Source organism: Acanthaster planci, linkage group LG18, assembly GCF_054643075.1.
Source record: "Acanthaster planci isolate LZ-2023a linkage group LG18, COTS_SCS, whole genome shotgun sequence".
Lineage (NCBI taxonomy): Eukaryota > Metazoa > Echinodermata > Asteroidea > Valvatida > Acanthasteridae > Acanthaster > Acanthaster planci.
Genome location: NC_141794.1, coordinates 6,730,358 through 6,743,672, shown reverse-complemented (window position 1 = coordinate 6,743,672; position 13,315 = coordinate 6,730,358). Strand labels below are relative to the sequence as shown.

Genomic DNA, 13,315 nt, shown 5'->3' with positions numbered 1-13,315 from the left:
TACTGTACTGGAACTAAAACTATACGCTTAACATTGCTCTCGTTGATCTTCATGAGCGCAGAGAAAAAGGTTGAAGAGCCTTTTCGTGAAAACCTTGACCCATGGGCTTGCGGTTTCACGAAGGGGCGAATTTAAATTCGCCCCTTCGTGAAAACGAAAATTGGCACTTTTGGATAAATTTACAAATTTGCCATTTTCATTTTACGGATTTCTGATGATTTTTTTATACTTTACTTTCACCGTCTTGTAGATGTTGCACTAATGATTTGATCGTTTTCACACAAAAAAAATAAAAATTGACAGAGAGACGATTTTTCATGAAATTCGCCTCTTCGCGAAAACGCTGACGAATTGCTTGAACATACTTTATTTCATCATTGTCCTGTGAACTACGACGTTCTTTCCAATAATAGATTAACAACACTTCACAGAATTTTGTTTGTACAAAACATTTTTTTTTTACTGTCCGACTATTGACTACTGACCCGAGTCCAGTCCATACTTTTCAACCCTTCACCAAGTACTCACTATAAAGTCACAGGCACCGGCCTCGGCATTTCGTCCGCCCGTGAATACCTTTAACAATTCAGTTCAATTGAACCACAACGTTCTGGAATTTAGCACAATTCTAAGTTAACATAACACGGCACATTTCTATAATAAAACAAAAATCTCTTAAATGAAATCAAACTGTGACACTACTCCAAAATCACAGTGCATGTATGGGGATACGCCAATCCCGCCGCCAGAGATCCTTGGGGGGTCCTAGCAGCATCAGTGAAGTCTAGACTTTCCCAGGGGCCGGCGCCTCCTATCTTCAACAAGAATACATACAAATTAATTACAAAAGGCTGTCCGATGTTTTATTATCAACTTTAACCTTGAGACCTTGGACGCACCAGTGTTTGATGAACCTAGTCCGGTTCAGTCTTGAAAAGTCAGCCTGAATCCGACCTTTGATGAAATTTTTACAACTTTATGATCGGCATCTAAAACGCTCAACATATTCGAAGATTTACCATTACAAAAGTTAATACCGGTATTCAACTGGGCGCAATGAATAAACACCAATTTCAAGGGGTTCGAATCATACTTGCCTTCATAAATGACGAGGGGTAAAAATGTAACCTTTGGCAGATGTAATAAATTAGCCAGTTGTTTATTTAGCCGTAATTTGAGGCTTGGGTTGGTAATGGACAAAGTCACCCTCTTGGACTCTGAATGAACTTTGAAAGATGCACCCGGAATGGCATTAAACAAAAAAGTCAAACCAATCCACGTTATAAAACCCGGGTTCTAATGCAATGGTTCCTTTTCTACCCTCGGGTAGTGCTCAAGGATCTTGGCCCCCAAGCCGATCGAGGATAGGTTGTCTATATCCTGTGAGACGAAGTATTTTTGTCACACATTTTAATAATTGGTTTTGCCCCGTTTGGGAGGGGAAGTGGGTTCGGGCGAAGTAGGTTCTGGTGGTGGAGTGGGTTTGGGGAGTCTTGGCAAGGGAGAAACTGAAACGGGTAACAGAGACACAACATATATTGCAAATCTGTAGTTTAGCCATCCATGACCGTCACGTTCGACCTTTATTGAACTCTTTAAGTTATCTATTTGCCTTTCTAACCCTCGTAAAGTATCCGGGCCTACAGATCGTGCTTTGTCAATTTCTATGCTTAAAAAACATTATCTACTCATATAAATCTACACATCTCGCAACTTTTTCTATGAGCCATTTTCTGCCTCTGCGTTCAATTTCTAGCGATTGCTCTAAGATGGCCAATTGCTCGCGTAACCCTTATTCAATATCTGAGTCTCTTTCTCGCGTAATTTGTTCTATTAAGGACCTCATCCGTTCGTAAATATCTCTAACTCTTTCATCTTGTTTTTCGACAAACGAGTCTAATATTTCAGATGATGACACTCCCCAAAACTCTTCAACGATTCTTGTTTCAGCGTCTGTTACTTCACTTTCACTTAGGAGCTTGTAAGCGGCACTACCACCCAAGCGCGTATCCCACTCGATCTCGACGGATTTTGTGATGTTAAAATACCCAGCTTCAAGCTGTATATTCTTCACCCTAATTGCCTTGGCACCTTTCGTATTATCAATTTCGCGTTTCAATTTAAACGTCTGCGGATTTTCGGTCAAGTGAAAAGTGTGAGTCTCCATTTTATTTCATACGCGTTTAAGCAATGTCGATTTCGAGTAAATTTTACCGTCTTTGTTGTTAACGACTTCTCCTTGTTCGTTTCTCAACGAAAATTCAAAACTCGTTCTTCGGTTTTTACGAGTAAATTAACGCTTTAGTTCGAGTCTGACACAATACACAACGCCTGAGAAGGTCGCCCGTTAAAGTAATTAAAATGGTCGTTTATTTATCGGCAGTGTATCCAAGCTTGTCAAAAGGATTTGCATTTATCTTCCCCTTGGAAATCACGTTTGGCACGAGTCTACCTCTTGGCAGATTCAAAAGTTTGCAAACTTCTTTACCTAACTTTAATCTTAGATTTAAATCTGTTATCATTATCGTTACCAAACTTGACTTTTCGTGAACTTTAAAACTTACACGTGGAATGGTGTTTAAAATAAAATCAAACCAATCCACGTTGTAGAACCCCGGAAGAATAATTACATGCAATCGATGCATCACCGGGGCGTTTGAACCAGAAGCCATGACTAAAACAGTAGGCCTGGGTTTGGTTTGAGCGGCTTGGGTGGTTCTCGTTCTTTCTTCGTTGTCGTCGCCTAAAAATCCCTCTTAGATAAATTCTAAAGCAATGCAGCGGGCTTCTTTGTAAGTATCGACTTTACCTCGAGTTAAAAGTATTAAATAAATTAACGCCTTTTCTTTCTCTTCGTCTGATCCCGAACGTTTATTGTTAACGTTTTGATTTGATTCTCAAGGTCATTAATTTTTTGATTCTCAAGGTCATTTAGTTCTTGACTAATTGAGTCACTGAATTCTTCTAAAGTACCTGCCTCGTAAGCTCAAATGTAGTCTCTTATTACCAAAGTATCCAAAGTATCCATCTGCAATCCTGAAAATGGTACTATCAGTTCAAGTGCTTATATAATAACCGTGTCAATAACAGATATTGGTGAGTCAGCCTGTATTGCTGGTCTAACTCTATCGGGAGCTCTTTTTGCGGGGCTTCCTTCTATTTGAGTTTGCCATTCGATTTCGGTGGATTTTGTAATGTTGAAGTAACCCGGGCGAAAGCTTACTTTTCTGACTATTATTTTTTATCGCCTTTTAAATTGTCGATTTGATTTTCTAATTTAAACGCCTGCACGCTTTTGGTCAAGTAAAGCGTGTGAGTCTCCATTTTATTATATACGTTTTGAAAAATCTTGTTTGGCGAGGTTTAATTTGTCGAGGGAGTTTTTCCAATACTTATCTGTAACTTGAAACAAATCTTTTACTTTTAAATAGTCCTTCCCGGTTACCTCTTGATAACATACCGCGATTAAAGCCTTTAACGGTTTACCTCTAGATATCTAGAGGTAAACCGTTATCCGACTTTGCAATCAGAATCGGTCAAACCTAATTACGCTCATCAATTAGACATTTTATATTTACCTTGGGATCGAATAAACCGTAAAACGTTAAAATACGCTTTATCGATCGTAGACGTCGGTTAGCGTTATAAAGAAGCCGAGCCGTTGACCAGTAAAACCGCAGACCAAACATCTGAAGCCGTGAAGAAAAATTACGAGCGATCGCCGCTAACCTGGCCTAAATTTGAAATGGTAGACTCTGGACCTGAATTAAAAGGCGAGATTAACAAGTTAATGACGAAAAATAAAGTAGAAATTCAAGTGGGTGAGCCAGGATCGTTGAGCAATCTAACTGCACTTTAGCCGAGCGTATATTTGGCCATCAATACGCTCAAGAAATGTTAAACGTAGGCGTTCGAAACGTAGAATGGGTACAGCGTTTGCCCCGATTTGTAAAATCGTTAAACGAGGAAAAAGTCGTTTAATTGACAAAGAGCCCACAGAAGCTATCAAATTAGACCGAGTGAAACAAGCGCCGAGTGCACCTCCAAGAGCGAGCAAACGAGAATTACTTCCAAGCGTGGTTGTTCGGTACCTCTATTACCCGAGTGAGCAATAAGGAGGTACCGTCAGAAGAGCGATCGATCCCGTCTGGTCCGTGGACGTTTATCAAATTGACAAACGCACGAGCCAATTTAAACGAGTCAGTGGCAGTCAGGTAAAAACTGGTCCCACTTTATATTATTTATTAAACGGACCAAATAGAAGTTTCGTCAAAGAGGAACTTCAAGTGGTACCCGAGGATACCGAATTACCACCTGCTAAATAATGTCCGTGAGCTACGGTTTTAATGCCGTCTGGTAATATGTAGCACTTGGTGTCTAACGGCGACAGGCTTCATTTATCTTGCGTGATGGTGTACATTTAATGTTTTTGTTTTTGGTGTTGTAAAGTTTGTGATCGGGTGGGTAATTACTAAAGTCAAATAATTTACGCTTTTTTTGTAGGTACTTGTTTAAATTACCCGTTTGAATTTGAACTAATAACGAATCTGTGTCAGTGTATAAAAGACACACATCTGAACCGAAATCAGACTTGAATGTATTATAATAGAAATCATACATTGCAGTTTTCGATAAATCTAACACGCTTACGCCGTAATAAATGGGCTTCTTTAATTTTGTTTTAATTTGATACATTTCCACAAACGAGAGATCACATTCCTTAAACGGCGTAGTTGATTTGTGATTTGGTTTAAAAGTAACTTCTGGTATTTTTTGGCGTCTTGCAAGTCTGGCAATAAATGCCCGTCCATTCGATAACGCACGTTTTCCATCGTCTTGCCAAAGACCGAGTTTATTCATCAATTTAAAGAAATCCTTCTCAAAATCAGATTTGGCCAATTTGCGTAACTCGGTATTTTTATCGATATAACTTTTCATCCTAGGCTCTTTTTAAAAGACATGACGCGATGCACCTTTTTAAATTCTAATCCGAGTTGTAAATATTTCTGTAAAGTTCGATAACGAACCACGTATTTATTTTTGGTGTTTAAAGTCTATTATCTATTGAAGTAATTCGTTCGCCTTTTGCCATTAAATCCCTTTGAGACGCTGACAGCCTTTCATTGGGGATCGATATATTTTCGGGGGCAAGTGGAAAGTCGTTGTGTTTGTCGTGCAAGTCTTTTGGGTAACCTAATTTCACTTGGAGTATATATAAAGGCTTGCCATACTGTCTGTGCACGACTGTGTTCTTACTCAGTCACTATGGATTGTTTCAAAGAACTATAAAAGACGTCTCTTTGCGGTAAGCTCGTCTCTTGGAATCGGTCAAAGGAGTCGATATACTCGTAAGGGTATAAGGGCAAAATAGAAACGAGATGTAGTTCTCTGTGTTTTTAGCGATTAATTTAATTTCCTTCCCGTTAAACTCATGGGCATGATTAAATGTGCGTCATATTTCTCTAAGTTATTTAAAATCACCGGAACGGGCGTTTGATTTGAAAGACTCTTAACTTTGAATTACAACTGGCGTGCGCGGGACCTCTATCCTTCCCCGTCACGTGACAGTGATCTCTAGCCTTGCGAAATTTATTGATTTGCTTTTTACACGTCATGCAAATAAAGTCTTTGTAACCGCTTTTTTCATTGATGACACTAAAGGCAATTTTTTTCTTCTTTTGATTTCAGTTCATTGGGATTTGGGCACTGGCACTGATCTTTGCTATTCTTGCTGATAAGCTTTTCACAAATCCAGCAGCGCTGACAATTTTCGTAAATCTTTTGCAATTTGTCAGACCAAATATTTTGCTTAGGATTTGCAAATGTTTTGTTAATCGCGGCGACTTCTCTAGAAAGCTACTGCACAAATTTAATTGCTGCGTCTGTGCCTCTGTAAGTCTTGCGTGAAGTGCAAATCCCGTCACATCTAACGACTACGTAAGAATAGCAGCAAGGCTTATGGATTTGCGTTTTGACCGTGTTTAATTCTTTTGGCGTTAACTTTTCTAAAACAGACTCAAAATCCGCGTAAATAATAAAAGGGGCGTCTTGGTTGTTTTTATAGTTTTCAAACTTGAGAATATTTTTTCCCTTTGGCGGGAAAATCTACTTTAGACGCCGCTATGTCAATTCCTTGACAATCTTCTTGATGTCGAGTGAGTCTTTCTTCAGTTTGAAAATGAGACAGGCATTTGAAACACCAGTATAATTTACCAGTATATTTTGTAACATCGCACATTAGCCGAGAAAAGTGTTTAATCCTGCAATATTGACTTATTTCACCTTTGGTAAAATAAAGTAAATTAATGGGCTCTGCTACGCGTTTGGTCTTGTACAGCACGTAAGCGCCTTCTTTCTCGTTATAAGCAAATACATTAATAGCTACATTATTTTGTGATTCGATTCGCGAAATTTGTGAAATGGGCATGGGAAAGTCTACGTTTTTGAAGATTAGGCCGTCTTCTTTTGTGTGAGTCGAGGTACGCTCGTTATTTATTTTGTAATTTGGATTTGTTTCTAACTGATGTTTGACATTGTCTCTGTTGTATTGTATAGTTTTTTACCGCTAAATATTTAGGTAGTGAGATAAAAGTCGCGCCTACTGGGTTATACTTTACCACATTGATATAGAAAGCGGTTACTTTATCAAAGACCCAACCCAAGCCTCTCTGTTCGTGAGCTTCGACGTCTTCTTTATGTTGCTCGATTTGCTGATTCAACGCCTCTTTAATTCCCTTTTTAGAAAAGACCGCGTTATTCTGACTGGTAAATGTGAAAAATCCAATTTTAGTTTCAGCTCCCGGCTTTTCCATCTTGAACTGAATCTTAATGGCCGTTTGTAATTTAAATGAGGCAATTTCCTTAAACTCGGCAAGTGCCTTATCTTCGATATACTTTTTATAAAAATTTTAAAGAAATGAATCAGGTCGTCTTCAAAGAACTTTGGTATCAGCGTATCAACGCCTAGTTTTATGGATGTCCACTTCTTCTATTACCCATGGAGTAATATACGCTTTAAACGCGGTGATCAAGTCCTTCGCAATATTTTTCCTTTTGCGCCTGTGGCCGTAAATTCTATTTCGTTATCTTGAGCTATTTTTAAAAGCTGGCGATATGACTGGTGAGTGAGATTTTTAAATTGCCGTTGAATATCTTGATTGGCTTTTACGAGCTCCGACTTAATATGTTGTTTACGCTTTGTTGCCGGTAACGTAATGTCATATCGTTTAAGAAAGTCTGCTAGAAACGATTTTTTCAAACGCCTAAAGCCCGATAAAACAGGTCGGCGTTTTGATTTGGTTTCTTTATTCATACCTATTTTATATATAGGTTTTTTTAATTTAAACTCATTTTTATTCGGCAATTCCATTTTTCCCGGCGGTGAAAGTCTCGGGGGAAAAGTATGTTTGGGGCTCTGCGAGTGCTAGTTTAGGAAGTAGGTCACGGAGTGTGGGGGAAGTCACGAGTTGGGTCACGGGTTTTGGGGGAAGTATGTTCAGAGCTCCGCGATTGCAGTTTGGGAAGTCGGGTCACGGGGTTGGGGGGAAGTCCCGGGCTGATCCGGGAAGTGTGTTAAGCCCGCGCTGATTTGGAAAGTGGGAAAGAGGGGCTAATCCAGTAAATACCGGTCTCTGCTACTCCAATCACCTGAAATAAGACCACACGATTTATGAAAATTCAACCTTGAACCGGTGCTTTTCTCAAAAAGAGAAATAACACAAAACAACCGTTTCAAAGATTTATGTTTTCTGACTACACACGTGGTGTCATCAGCGTACTGAACAAATTTAAACTGCAGCCAATTTCCACCTGGAGTAGCTACTCCGTTAATGAGATTGTCGTTGTAAACTCCACGTTTACAACCTTGGAATTACATGCTTACCGTCAAAATCCTCCAGCTACTGTAGGAAATTACTTCATTTTGAAAATACATGCATTTGGAGTATCATTTGGGAGGTATTAACAGGTAAGTTTCTAAATGATTGATCTGTTCTGTAAAAGTGGACAAATTGTCGTCGTCATATAATGTTATTGTAATATTAAGCTACACCAAAATAATTTGCTTTGATAACGGTGGAAGTGTTGAAACTGAGGTTAAACTGAAGGTAAATTTGCTAAATGCCAGTTTCTTTAAAGAAACACAAAAAGGTAAAGAATAAAAAATTATACATTAACAAACAAGTAAAAAGAATATTAATAAAGAAATTAAAAGAACATGGAACGTAGCGTCAAATGAAAATACTGATCACTTTAAGGTGTCACGAGAGTAGGGGGGCAATCCAGTACACTTTTGACCTTTCCTGAAAAATCCATAAAGGTCACATTAATATGCATAAGTATGAAATATGAAATATGAGTGATGTATAGGATTAGGGGGTGTTAGAAATGACAGACCTTGTGTATGGTGTGGGTGACCTGTATGAGTATCGCTTGGGAGGGAAGTATAAGAAGAATGGCCTAAAGATATAAGATATTATAGTTATGAAAATGGATGAATTGTTGGTGATTTCATAAACGTAATGTGTGTCCTTGGTCGGTGGTTCGACGGTGTCCCCGCAAAGAAGTGTGTGTTCTGAAGAGCCGATAATGGGTTGGATAATCCTATTGTGTGCGCGGAGTAGCCTTAATGAGTGTTGGCCTCGCGGTGTCTTGGAGGAGTCCGTGGGAAAGGTGGATCCTATTGTCGGTGGAGTATCTTTGGGCGCGTGGTCGTGTGAGGTCCATTATGAATGGAAGAAAGGGTTGAAAGTGGTAGCGCCCTGCAGTAATGGGGAATGCCAAATGAGCATGTATGGGATCGTAAGGGACGGAGGCGGTGCCCTCTGTGTGTGCGCGAGGTGTGGCGGAGCTCGCTGGCGACGGATTATCTATATTTTTTAATGTTTCATTTTTTATGTTTGACCTTGGTTTATATTTAGAGATGATGTTATTGTCTATTTTTAACCATTTTTAACCGACGAAACAAGATAAAAGCGGGGGAAAATCTGCGTTTATACAATGCCGAGCGCAATCTAAGCTGTGCAACATGAATATCTATCAAGAAATACAAAATTAGATCTATAGTAAAGATTGCGGTAACACCATGTATTTATCTCTTCTTTGAGTATGTGTGGTTCTGAGAAGAACCGGGGAATAACTCGACGTTTCGAACAGTGTACTCTGTCCGTCTTCAGGAGACTGCAGGATTCTAACTGGGAGTGGAGCTTATATGGTGTAGAGAGGGATCCAGATACAAAATACAAAATTGTCAAACGTACGAAGAGATAGGCTTTCTCTTGGCTACCGTTGGACTCAATGACGACGAGAGGGACTACGCTCTTCACAGACTGTGCGAGCTGGCGGTGCAGACGAACGACTGAGATGATGAGGGACAGGTAACTATTGTTGCTAAACAGCGGATCTGTTAGATTACAGAGAGAACAACTCACTACTTTATTCTGTAAGAACAGCACATTATCCGTTTTAAAACAATTATTTTGTACAGTGTTGCAGTCAACACGGGTACGGCAACCCAGACCCAATGGATGCAGCTTATGTTGAGGAGTCGTTAACTGCTGATCCTGATCCGATGGACGCTGAGCAAGCCGTTCAAGAGGGTGAGATGGCGGACGAAGAACTGTCGTATGATGATGATGATCCGTGGACGGTGTTTCAGGAGGATCTACCCGAAGACGAAGAGAATCAGCCACCGAGGAAGAGGATTCGTGTGGAGAAACCCGAAGACTATTATAATATTATAGACACTCAGGAAAAATTTGTGAAAAAGTATCAGGCCACGACGTAGGATTACAGAGTACAGTTTGGGGATTTGGAAGACCTATCATTGCGTGAGTTTTTACCACGCCTGGGTTCTATTTTCGAGAGCATTCTGGAACGGCTAACGGAGGGTCTCCCCGCCGACGACAGAGTAAGGTTGGTGTTTCAATCCACTTACTTGAATTTTCCTATTGCTCTCCCGTTTTTACGCGTGGATGAGTTGACGGTCGAGAGATTTTTGGCTCTTATCGAACAAGTGTTGCAATCCTATCAACACATTCGATTGGACGACAGGGTCGATATTCATTTCGTGCACATGCGGATGCAAAAAGGTGGAAGGACCCAAACTCACGGCATGGTCAAGATTCAAGATATGCTACGAAATAAGGGATCGGTCATTCAGATCAAAGATTATGAGACGGGACTGTGTTGCGCCAGGGCTATTGTGACGGGGATAGCCATTATAGAAAAACACCCCACACTAAAACAGATTAAAATAGGACGTAAGGAGCAAGAAAATTTGGCCAAAGGTTTGCACGCTAAAGCGGGAGTAAAGCAAGGTCCGTGCGGCCTCGACGAAATAGGCAAATTTCAGGCCGTCTTACCCGAGTACCGTATCGTAGTGTTATCGGCCGATCATTTTAACGCCGCCATATTCAAAGGGCCCCTCCGTCGACACACCGTGTATCTGTACTTTCACGATAACCACTACGATCTGATTACGTCGATGAAAGCATTTTTAAATAGAAGTTATTTTTGCGACAGGTGCCAAATAGGTTATAATTCGAAAGAAAAACACACAAAATGCGCCGATGATTGCAAACTGTGTTTCTATCCCGGTTGTCCGCCGGTCGATCGCGAAATCAATACTTGGGTGCTCTGTTCGCAATGCAACCGCCGTTTCAAAGACCAGCGATGTTTCGATAATCACAGGAGCAAACGGATCAAGGCCCAAACGGTCTGTCAAACGTACTATAGGTGCAAGCACTGCGATTGTTTCGTAAATAGTAATCTGAATACTAAACGCGGAGAACACGATTGTACCCGAAGGTATTGCGGCGTCTGTAAGGAAGTGGTGGGATCGATGGATCATGAGTGTTTCATTAAACCGGTGGGAAGTAAAGATCGCTCAGAGCGAATCGATGAGAGTGAAAATGGCGCAGAAAGTGAATGCGACGGTGATGATGATGATGGCGAGCAACAAAAGGGCAAGAACAAAAAGCAGCCCGTTGCCAAATACATGTTCTTTGATTTTGAGTGTACGCAGGATAATGGTGTCCACGAACCCAACTTGTGCGTCGCTTGCGTGATCTGTGAATTTTGCGCAGACAGGTCTGAAGATGACCCCGCGTACCAATCCTGTCAGCATTGTTCGGCATCTCGTCAGAAAATATTTAGAGGGGACAAATGCAAGGAAGAGTTCTGCAATTGGTTGTTCGGTTCCAAAGACACGCTGAATTCCATCGCTTTGGTGCACAATTTGAAAGCATACGACGGGTATTTTTTGCTCAGTTACCTGTACGATAATGCCATCATACCGGAGATCATTTACACGGGGTGTAAAATACAGAGCATTTCCCTGCCACCGTATAAGCGCAAAATTATCGATTCTATGAATTTCCTACCCATGGCACTGAGCAAGTTGCCTCAAGCTTTCGGTCAGAAGGAACTTCACAAGGGATTTTTCCCGCATTTTTGGAACACGAAGCAAAACCAAGATTACGCGGGCCCCTACCCGGCTGCTAAATACTACGATCCGGACGGCATGAGTCCGGCAAGAGACGGGAATTCTATGCATGGTACGAGACAGAAAAAGATAAACAGTTTGTACTCCAAGATGAATTGTTGAAATACTTTATAAGCGACGTGGACATTCTGACTCGTTGCTGCCTGCAGTTTCGAACCTTGTTCAAAAAAGTCACGTCCACGGGCGAGGGCGACGCTGGCGTGGATCCCTTCGAGAGTTGCATTACGATCGCTTCGGCGTGTAATTTGGTGTACAGGAGGAATTTTCTATGCGTCGATACCATCGCTATCATTCCCCCTCACGGCTACAGTTGTCAGGAACAGCAATCGAAAGTAGCGCTGCAGTGGTTGTATTACGTTCACTTGACGGAGGGCACCTATATCCAACACGCGAGAAACCGGAAGGAGAAAAAAATCGGGAAATACAAGGTCAACGGGTATGACGCTGAAAATCAAATCATTTACTCCTTCCACGGTTGTTATTTTCACGGATGCAACAGGTGTTATCCAAATAGGAAGACGGTCAACAACACGATCATGACGCCAATGTCTGAATTGTACGCGCGCACCCAGGAGAGGAAATCCTTCCTCCAATCCACGTGTAAACGATTGGTCGAGATGTGGGAATGTGAATGGAAAGCCACGTTTAAGAATTTACCTGAAGATCTTAAGCGCGCGCTGCAAGATGAAGCCATTACCGGACCCGTGCCACGCTGAATCCCAGGGAGGCTTTCTACGGGGGTCGTACCAACGCCACGCGATTATTTTATAAAACGTCCGGGGAAGAAAAGATTCAGTACGTCGACTTTTGTTCCCTGTATCCCTACACGAACAAGTATTATTCTTATCCGCTGTATCACCCACAGATTATAACGGAAAACTTTAAGAACGTATCTGAATACTACGGTCTCGTGAAATGTAAAATACTTCCTCCCGCGGGGTTGTACCACCCCTTACTCCGGTATCGTGCGGGCGGTAAATTGACCTTTCCACTCTGCCGCGCGTGCGTAGAGGCTCAACAACAGACCCTTTGTGGGCACACGGATGAAGAGAGAACGTTGCGCGGTACGTGGGTATCCATTGAGCTGGAAAAGGCCATCGAACTGGGGTACCGGGTCATCAACACAGAAGTTGTTTGGCACTTAGAACATAGAGAACAGTACGATACGGGGGCTCAGACCGGCAGCTTATTTACGGAATACATTAACACGTTCTTGAAACTAAAAGTCGAAGCGTCAGGATGGCCCGGCTGGGTGAAAACCGAAAGCGATAAAGCGCGGTACATCGATCAATATTTTCAAAGGGAAGGGACTCGATTGGACGCCTCCAAAATAGAAAAGAATCCGGGCTTGAGAGCTCTGGCTAAACTTATGTTGAATTCGTTTTGGGGAAAGTTCGGTCAGAGACTAAATATGCCCCAAGTCGAGGTACTTAGCGATCCCGCAAAGTTGTACGAGATTCTGTTGGCCGACGATAAAGTCGTGCACGACATTAATTTCATCAACCACGAAATTGTGGAAGTGCGCTATGAATCACAAGAAGAGTTTATGGATGCTAATCCCCGTACGAACGTGGTTATAGCCGCCTTCACCACGGAGCATGCGCGGCTCAGACTTTACAGCGTCCTCGAACGGTTGCAGGACTCAGTCCTGTATTACGATACCGACAGTGTCATATACGTGGGTAAGCCGGGACAATACAAACCCCCTTTGGACGACTTTCTCGGAGATCTGACCAACGAAATCAGTCCCAAAGATGGCAATTACATAAAGACCCTCGTGTCGGGCGGGCCCAAGAATTACGCCAACCGATT

General features: G+C 41.6%; 1 pseudogene; it reads left to right on the top strand.

The window, feature by feature from the left end:
* Positions 1–10,840: 10,840 nt before the first annotated feature.
* LOC147796131 (uncharacterized) lies at positions 10,841–12,219 on the top strand (annotated as a pseudogene).
* The last annotated feature ends 1,096 nt before the right edge of the window (positions 12,220–13,315 follow it).